This window comes from Lissotriton helveticus, chromosome 7, assembly GCF_964261635.1.
Source record: "Lissotriton helveticus chromosome 7, aLisHel1.1, whole genome shotgun sequence".
Classification (NCBI taxonomy): domain Eukaryota; kingdom Metazoa; phylum Chordata; class Amphibia; order Caudata; family Salamandridae; genus Lissotriton; species Lissotriton helveticus.
This window is the reverse complement of record NC_136068.1, coordinates 1,092,062,058-1,092,070,842: the sequence shown is the minus strand read 5'-3', so window position 1 is coordinate 1,092,070,842 and position 8,785 is coordinate 1,092,062,058. Positions and strand designations below refer to the sequence as shown.

The following is an 8,785-nucleotide window of genomic DNA, read 5'->3' as shown; positions in this document are numbered from 1 at the left end:
TTCCAAGCGGAACAAAAGAATGAAAAAAAGAACAACTAATGTCGAGGACAGCAATGATCCTGTATCCTGCGTTTTATCAGGTCGATAGACTGTTCCCCATAACACAAAAGTTTATCGCAATAAATGCAAAGAAATTTAACTTTAGCAAAGTCAGAATCAATATGTGGGTGTGGACTGCTTGCTCAAAATACTGCCGCAGATGATGTGCTTGGTGTAGCAGCAGGTGGGTTCTCGTGCAACCTCCGTCTTACAGCTCAAGCAAAGTTCTTGGGGTGCAAGTTCTTCACGTGTCGCACCATATTTGCTGTGCCAAAGGAGTATTTTTTACATTGATCACCCCTTGAAAGAGTTGTTTGGCAAATTTGACAGGTTACTTTTGCAGCATTAACCTTTTTTTGACCTTCTGGAAAAGTGAAAAACTTCCAAATTAGAGCTTCTTTCCTCTTCTTTGGAGCTTCTTCAGGAATTAAATCTCCCTCTGAGGAACTGCCGGAAGATGACTCCATTGCTCTTATTATGGTGATCTTCCTTCTATTTGAGAAGATTCTCACAACAAATGCTTCTTCTTAGAAAGTCAAAGTCGAATAATTATAATGGGATGCAACTTTCAACATTCGCAATAGGAAAAAATACGAACCAATCAAATCTCTACTTTTAAAGTCACATGGCTTTGCGTATGCTTATGATGCGCTTGCGCAGCTCTTTCAATACGAGTACACATGATCTTCTACCGCGATTTGTTTAATTCTTTTTAAAACTAATATAGGATTATTAAAAGTATTTTAAAAAAAATCATAGTTTATCCCAAATGTCTGCCCTTAGTATCTACATTAAATACATACATGTTTTAAACCAAGTAGAAACATTGCCCCCTTTCGCGTACAGAACGCCGTACATGATGTCACACTGAAGCTTTAATGCGACGCGTAACGTCAAAGCATATATGTACCGTAAGCGCGGGTACACGCTGAGTATGATACGCAGTACAAACTATGGTGCGATCACCCTCTCAGTGACAAATCAGAGCTCAGGGCGTGCTAAGGAGAATGATTAGAAGTGCTGACTCATTGCAGATCCGATTCTGGGCCTGCCTCTGCGTACATTATAACACCGCCCCCATCTCTCTCTGTTATTAATTGTTGGTGCACACACTCATACTTACACATGCGCGGTGCACGCCCGCCCACAATACACACATGCCACCACCAAGCATGCTTGCTATCACTAAGCCTGGAAACCAATACATTAGCCAATGTGATGTCCCCCAGGGCCATCATTCTTGCAGACCGCGAAAACTCTACCAATGATGGCCCGGGTTTAGTTTGGTCAGCCCCTGCGGTTCCCATATAATGCGGGCACTGACGTGAGCATGCTCTCTTTTGCCTGCCTTTGCTGCGATGACAGACAGACTGTCGAAAACACCCCAGACTCAGCAAAACCGCAGCCTTTCAAGACACGACAAAAGACGACAGAAACAAATGTAAGAGAAGACGTCACAACATCAGCCTCCACTGTAAATTGTATATGCATAATACTATTTTTTGTATACTTCATATGGCTTTCCTTCCCCTCAATGGTTTTAAATTGTATGCACATAATTGAAATATTTCTTTATAAGTCACGAGGTCCTATACACCTCGAATTTTAAAAATTGTGCGTGTATAAATTTCTGTGTCGTATTTCTGTACTACGCCACGTATGAGGCCGTCCCAGGCATTTATTAACTTATTGATCTTCCTTTGTTTGCTACAGTCTTAACTACGGAATATTAAGAACCCACATTAAAATTCACGTTTGATAGTAGTTACGCAACTCAGTGTACGATGACTAATCAAAACGTCCTTTTGTTTCCTTCAGCAAACATCCTTCAGAAGCAACCACGGCCTATCGAGCAACAGCAATGGAATTCTCTCAATGTATTGAATATACTTTGACATATAGAGGCAGAGTTCAAGTCGAGTGGTGAACTCCGGTGGCCGCACTCTTTATACAAGGTAATCACAGCAGCCTAGATCTACATAGCCTTCATAGCAATGCATTAGAAATAAGTTGCCATAACAGGCGTCAGTAACGCAGTAGGCACTTCCATATAGACACCACTTGAACGCGGCACTATAACAAGTAAAATGTACCAGGTACACTGCACTCGTAAAACTGTAGTGTAACTTTTATTTATGAAAGGAGAGAGGGCCATATTATCAAACCTTGGCAACAGAATTATCGCCACTTTATCGGCAGGAAAGTGGCGATAATGGGTTTGATAATATACTCTATGGAATTCCAATCGAAGCTCATGTTAGATGTGAAGGACATCTGACATCAGCTTCGATTGGAATTCCATAGAGCATATTATCAAACCCATTATCGCCACTTTAGCGTCACTTTCCTGCCGATAAACTGGCAATAATTTTTCTCGCCAAGGGCTTGATATTATGGCCCAGAGTGCGTAGTGTACAGCAGCTTCTCTGTAAAATGTATAATTACCTCCGAGCAGTGACAACAGATAGGTTACAACAGTCTGACAAACAGATCATCAACCTTATTACGCCACTTTTGAGTCACTTTTAACATGGGTAAAGTGATGCAAGGAGCTAATAAATCTACATCTGGTTCAACAAAAAATCTCAACTCCAGACTCTGCGACACAGTTTTAATGTTGTTTTCTCTCTCACTCTCTGTGACATCATTTCTCTTTCTCTCTTAAACTTAGACACTGCTGTCTGCTTGGACGTGTAGAAGAATTGTTAAAGTGAAGTTGTGAACTGCACTTCCTAATGTGTTTGGGCGCAAAGTTTACACAACGGTAAGCACAGAGGCCTAGATCTACAAATCCTTCATAGGAATGCATTAGAAATAATTCGGCATAACGGGCGTCAGTAACGCAGTAGGCACTTCCATATAGACACCACTTGAATGCGGCACTATAACAAGTAAAATGTACCAGGTACACTGCACTCGTAAAACTGTAGTGTAACTTTTATTTATGAAAGGAGAGAGGGCCATTTTATCAAACCTTGGCAACAGAATTATCGCCACTTTATCGGCAGGAAAGTGGCGATAATGGGTTTGATAATATATCCTATGGAATTCCAATCGAGCTCATGTTAGATGTGAAGGACATCTGACATCAGCTTCGATTGGATTTCCATAGAGCATATTATCAAACCCATTATCGCCACTTTAGCGACACTTTCCTGCCGATAAACTGGCAATAATTTTTGTCGCCAAGGGCTTGATATTATGGCCCAGAGTGCGTAGTGTACAGCAGCTTCTCTGTAAAATGTATAATTACCTCCGAGCAGTGACAACAGATAGGTTACAACAGTCTGACAAACAGATCATCAACCTTATTACGCCACTTTTGAGTCACTTTTAACATGGGTAAAGTGATGCAAGGAGCTAATAAATCTACATCTGGTTCAACAAAAAATCTCAACTCCAGACTCTGCGACACCGTTTTAATGTTGTTTTCTCTCTCTCGCTCTCTGTGACATCATTTCTCTTTCTCTCTTAAACTTAGACACTGCTGTCTGCTTGGACGTGTAGAAGAATTGTTAAAGTGACGTTGTGAACTGCACTTCCTAATGTGTTTGGGCGCAAAGTTTACACCGCAAGCTTTATACAACGGTAAGCAAAGAGGCCTAGATCTACAAATCCTTCATAGGAATGCATTAGAAATAAGTCGCCATAACAAGCGTCAGTAACGCAATAGGCACTTCCATATAGACACCACTTGAACGCGGCACTATAACAGAACAGGAATATACGAGTCACACTGCACACATAAAGCTGTAGAGTTACCACAACTTGTAAGGCTTCAGCTCATTTACTCACATCTACATAATTCTAAACTCTAATTTTCTTTTTTCTTTTGCAGATTACCAATCAGACACCTTTTGGAATCCATTTCACAATTTCTTTATAACATTGTTTAACTTATTTTGCCAGTTGTAATATAGTTATAATTGAGTTTCGTTTATATTTATTGTTTAATAAAAGTTAATTAAAAAAACTACATACTTATATTTTGTGGGGTAGGGGTATGACGGTCCACAATAAAAATTATGTTGAAATACTATAGTAAGATATTCAAGACTAGGATTGAAAACTACTGAGTTCTAACTAACTGATATAATAAATACAACGGTGAGAAACTACTAAAATGGTGGTGGACGGAGTATGTAATCAACATTTGGCACCTCGGCACTACCTTTCAAATAAATATATAAAAAATATGACTAATAATACTGTACAAAAGTACAGCACCGGATGAATCACACGAACCGGGAAAAGAAACCGACAGATTTACTAACTGATATAAAGAAAGGTCTGCTTGTTGAACTTGAAGAAAAAAACGTGAACTTCGAAACGACGCTGAGCATGCGAAGAGAGTACAACTGCTACACCAAAAAAAAGGAAAGCTTTACATACAAAAGGCGATACATTATCGCCGCTTTTATCGACAGGAAACTACCAATAAAGCAGCGATAATGTGCTTGATATTAGGCCCTTGTAACTTCCCATTGCAGCCCAGGTTCTGATCCTAACCTAGGCTGCTATGGTTATTCACAAGTACATATTATCAAGCCCATTATCTCCGCTTTATCGGCAGTTTCCTGCCAATAAATGCGACGATAATGTATCGCCTTTTGTTGACAATATAGACCATTGCTCTTTTTTTTGACCAGTAAACTTAGATGCATATTATCAAGGACCGGTGTTAAAATTATCGCAGTTTCATTGGCAAGAAACTGCTGATAAAACGTCGATAATGAGCTTCATAATACGGTCTTTTATTTCCCATAGAACCCCATGTTAGCACCAGACATAGGCTTCTATGGGAATTTACAAGGACATATTATGAAGCCCACCCTCTCAACATTAATAAAAAACTCCAGACAATGCAGGTACCTGGAGCTGTAAGGTAATTTTACATATCACTGCCCCAGAAAGGTAGTGTTCCCCGTGACTTGTAAGGCGAGAGAGAGAGTTCAAAACATTTTTTTTTTTTAAAAAGACCCGAGGGGTGCCGCTCCCCGAGACTGCAGGGAGTAGGACCGTAACCCCCCCTGAATACTTGAAAAAAAAAAACAAAGGAGTGCCGTTCCCCAGTGCTCGGGACACCTTACAAGCCCCCATTATGCAGAAAAATTGCCCCCGTAATTTACCCCCCTGGGACCTAATGAATAAAAATTGCCCCTGTAATTTACCCCCCCCCCGGGACCAAATTAATAAAACGGACTTCTACTTTTTTTTCCACCTTTTCCACCGCGGACAAGTACTGCATGAGTACCCCGCCATTTTTTTTTTTTTAAATAAAAATTTGAGCTTAAAGATCCATGTACAACCCCCTGACCAAGACTATAGGCTCAGAATGTTTCTACCCTGCCCCCTTTCCTTATTTCTCAACTTTGTTTTACTGTTTTCTTGTGACTCTGCTCTTCCGACAAACAACATGGCTGCCAACACTTCCTGGTTTGGAGTATTGACAGCCAATCAGCATGCACCTCCTGCTCGTAATTGTAGGTATTTACATACGCGTACGCCGCAATTTTTCTTTAAAAAAAATAAAATAAAAAATAGAGCCTAAACATCCATATACGACCCCCAAAGCAAGCATAGAGGGTCAGAATATCTCTACCCTACCCCCTTCCCTTATTTCTCAACTTTGTTTTACTGTTTTCTTGTGACTCGGTCCTAGCGAGGCACAAGATGGCCACCAACACTTCCTGGTTTCGAGTGTTGACAGACAGTTCACAGCCAATCAGCATGCAGCTCGTGCTCGTAATTGAACAGATTTCAGTATGTACGCGTACTGAACTCCGACTCTAGATATCGCTATGATTTTACTTGCAATTTTCTCAGAAACTACTGAACGGATTTACACCATTTAACAAAAAGCACAATCTGCGAACAGAACTCTACCCCTCTGCCAAATTTCGTGTGATTCCGTTCAGCCGTTCGGGCTGTAGCCCTGGCTAAAGGTCCCTAAGGAGGAAAATTGCATGGGGAAAACACGTTTTGGGACCCCCCTTTTTTCTCAGCCCCCACTTGACGAATCACCCCCAAACTTTCAGGGAAGGAGCGTAACCGAGCAGGCCATTTTCTTGGAGAAATTCACAAAGATTCGTCCACCGGCGCCAAAGTTATTCCAAATAGAATATTGAGGATTTCCTTTGGAAACTAGGTCCTAACTATAACTACCTACTGGCGACCACCAGTACGTAATATATATAGATAGATATATCTATGTATATATGTATATATATGTATTTATATATGTATTTAGCTATAGCTATGTTGCTTTATTTACTGAAAAAAACAAATGTTACATGACGTTATAGTTTAGAATTAGCATGAAAAAACATTGAAAAAAAACAAATGTTGCAGGGATGTTATAGTTTGGAAACAGAATTTTAAAAAAACTCAATAATTCACTAAAAAGCCAAATGTTACAGGGATGTTATAGTTAGGTTCATATTTTACACACACACAAACCATAGAAATTCACAAGTTTTAGTTATAGGTATAGGTTCCTCGCCAGGATTGCGCATGCGCAGGCTCCCGCACATGTGCAGTTTCCAAGATGAAGCCGCAATGAGGAAGTTTGCTGCGCAATAAGGTAAGTTTGATTTAAGTTGCCTTTTAGCCTTTAAATATAATTTAATAAGGCGGGCGGGAGCAGGGCGGGTGGGCAACTTCCGTTCCGCCTGCGAATGTGTGGAAATGTGCCCCGTTTTTCCGCCTTTTTTGCGGAAGGTGCAAATTTCCACACATTCCGTGGGCGGAACGGAAATGTCCGCCCACCCCTACAAATGTTGCACTGATATTATCAATGATGTCATAGAAGCTGTCATGAGTGATATAATATGTAGGGTAATTGGCAGTGCAAGGCCAGTGTTTTGCAATGTATGGAAAACTGCATGGATGTGAGCTTGTTGCATACAACATTTATTTGTTTATCATGGAATAATAAAGGAAAATAGGGCCCACAAGTCCATAAAACAGGCCGTAAGCAATAAAAAAAATGGGTCATACACAGACTTTTCTGACTAGCCAATCTAACCCTTCAGCCAAACCCACACCACACACGATCAAAATGTGGGGTTGGCGCAAAATATGGTAATAAAATATTCATTAAAAAAATGTAAACTAAAGAATTGCTCAAAAAAGTAAAGGTGATGTTATAGTTATGTATGGTAATAATATCTGACTGCAAATAAAAAAACTTACAGATTCACTGAAAAAAATCAAGGGTTAAAGGGACGTTATAGTGAGGTGAAAATGCCTCTAACAAAATGCCTTTTTAAACAAACAAAACCACAAAAATTCTCTCTGTCAAGTCAAGTAACTATAACCTGTGGCCTAAAGTAAATAAAAAGTCACGCCCTCATCATGCACTGCTAATTACCCCACATATTAATTCACTCATGACATGTTCTATATATTCTATGACATCATTGATAACTGCAACATTTGAAATGATATCATTAATAATAAAACTATGCATGGCTTGGGCGCAATTTATAGTTACCTTAGGGCATGAGTTATAGGCATTTGAGATAACTATAACTGGTGAATTTCAGTGCCTTTGGTTTTTTAAAACTGGATTTTGTACCTGAGATATACACCTAATAACAACATCAATTTAACCCTTGTTTTTTACAATTAATAAATATATTTATATTTTACTCTGTGGTGGTCGCCAACAGGTACGTATAGTTAGGATTGTGCTTCCTAGATAAAGCATTTTTTGGTTTGTAAATAACTTTTGCGCCGGTTGACAAATGTTCACGAAAAGTCCCCATAAAAAAGCAAATTCACTTCAGCTCTTTCCTGGTGAGTTTTGAAGTGATCCGTCAAGTGGGATTTTTTTTTATTTAATAACAAATTTTATTAACGTTTTTAGTGCATAAACGTCTGACCGGTGCTCGCATGATACTAGTATTGCATAATCAAGCAAAATGAGCACTGACATGACACTACCACTCATAACCCTGTACATTATTAACGCACATAGACACATGTATCATATAGGGAATAGGGACCCTTCACTATATCTTAGGCCTATATGATTGTACCTCTATCTCTATTGAAGCTTCATCAGGCTGTTATTACTAAATTTACCCAAAGGCACAAAATAGTGACAAAAGAAAAAGGAAATAATAAGTCCAACCTCAACAAACAGAGCAGTTCATTTACTTCCTCAGAATTGCACATCAAGCACATATCACTCTAATCAGTTAATTAATCCAATATAATTCAGAATACGAATCAAGCCAGGTAATTTAATTTTCAGATTGCGAACCCCGCATTATGGTCAAACAGCAGGATAAATTAAAACAATACCTAGGAAGAGAGCCCTCTATCCTAAGTGTACCACGAGCTCCTCATTGCTGTTCAGTCCCCCAGGCACATTCATGCCTAGATCTATAATATACCTCGACTCCAACCTCCTTAACTTAGCTACTCTGTCCCCTCCTCGCGGGTTCACTGGGACATGAGCTAATGCAAAGAAGGTGAGTAGATCCCTGTTGCTTCTATGATATGCTTGGTAATGCCTCGCTACAGGATATGTTTTATCCCGTTTTTTTATTGCCCGTGTGTGTTCTAAGATCCTCATCTTTGTTTGTGTACGGATCCCGTAGCTGTTTCTGCAGGAGTGCCAGGAATCGAAGACAGACCCAACCCTTCCCCATTACACCGGTTGCGTCTATCAAACCCTAGACCACTACGGTGATATGGAGGGAAAGGAGGGAACAAAACAAGGATAGGCAGGGAAAAC

General features: G+C 39.8%; 1 long non-coding RNA gene across 1 annotated transcript; it reads left to right on the top strand.

Moving 5' to 3' along the window:
- The first annotated feature begins 1,862 nt into the window (after positions 1 to 1,862).
- Positions 1,863 to 3,988, top strand: LOC144767240 (uncharacterized). Its single transcript, XR_013598115.1, has 4 exons — positions 1,863 to 1,994; positions 2,711 to 2,803; positions 3,521 to 3,627; positions 3,878 to 3,988. It is a non-coding gene; the product is annotated as an uncharacterized LOC144767240 (long non-coding RNA).
- Positions 3,989 to 8,785: the final 4,797 nt, after the last annotated feature.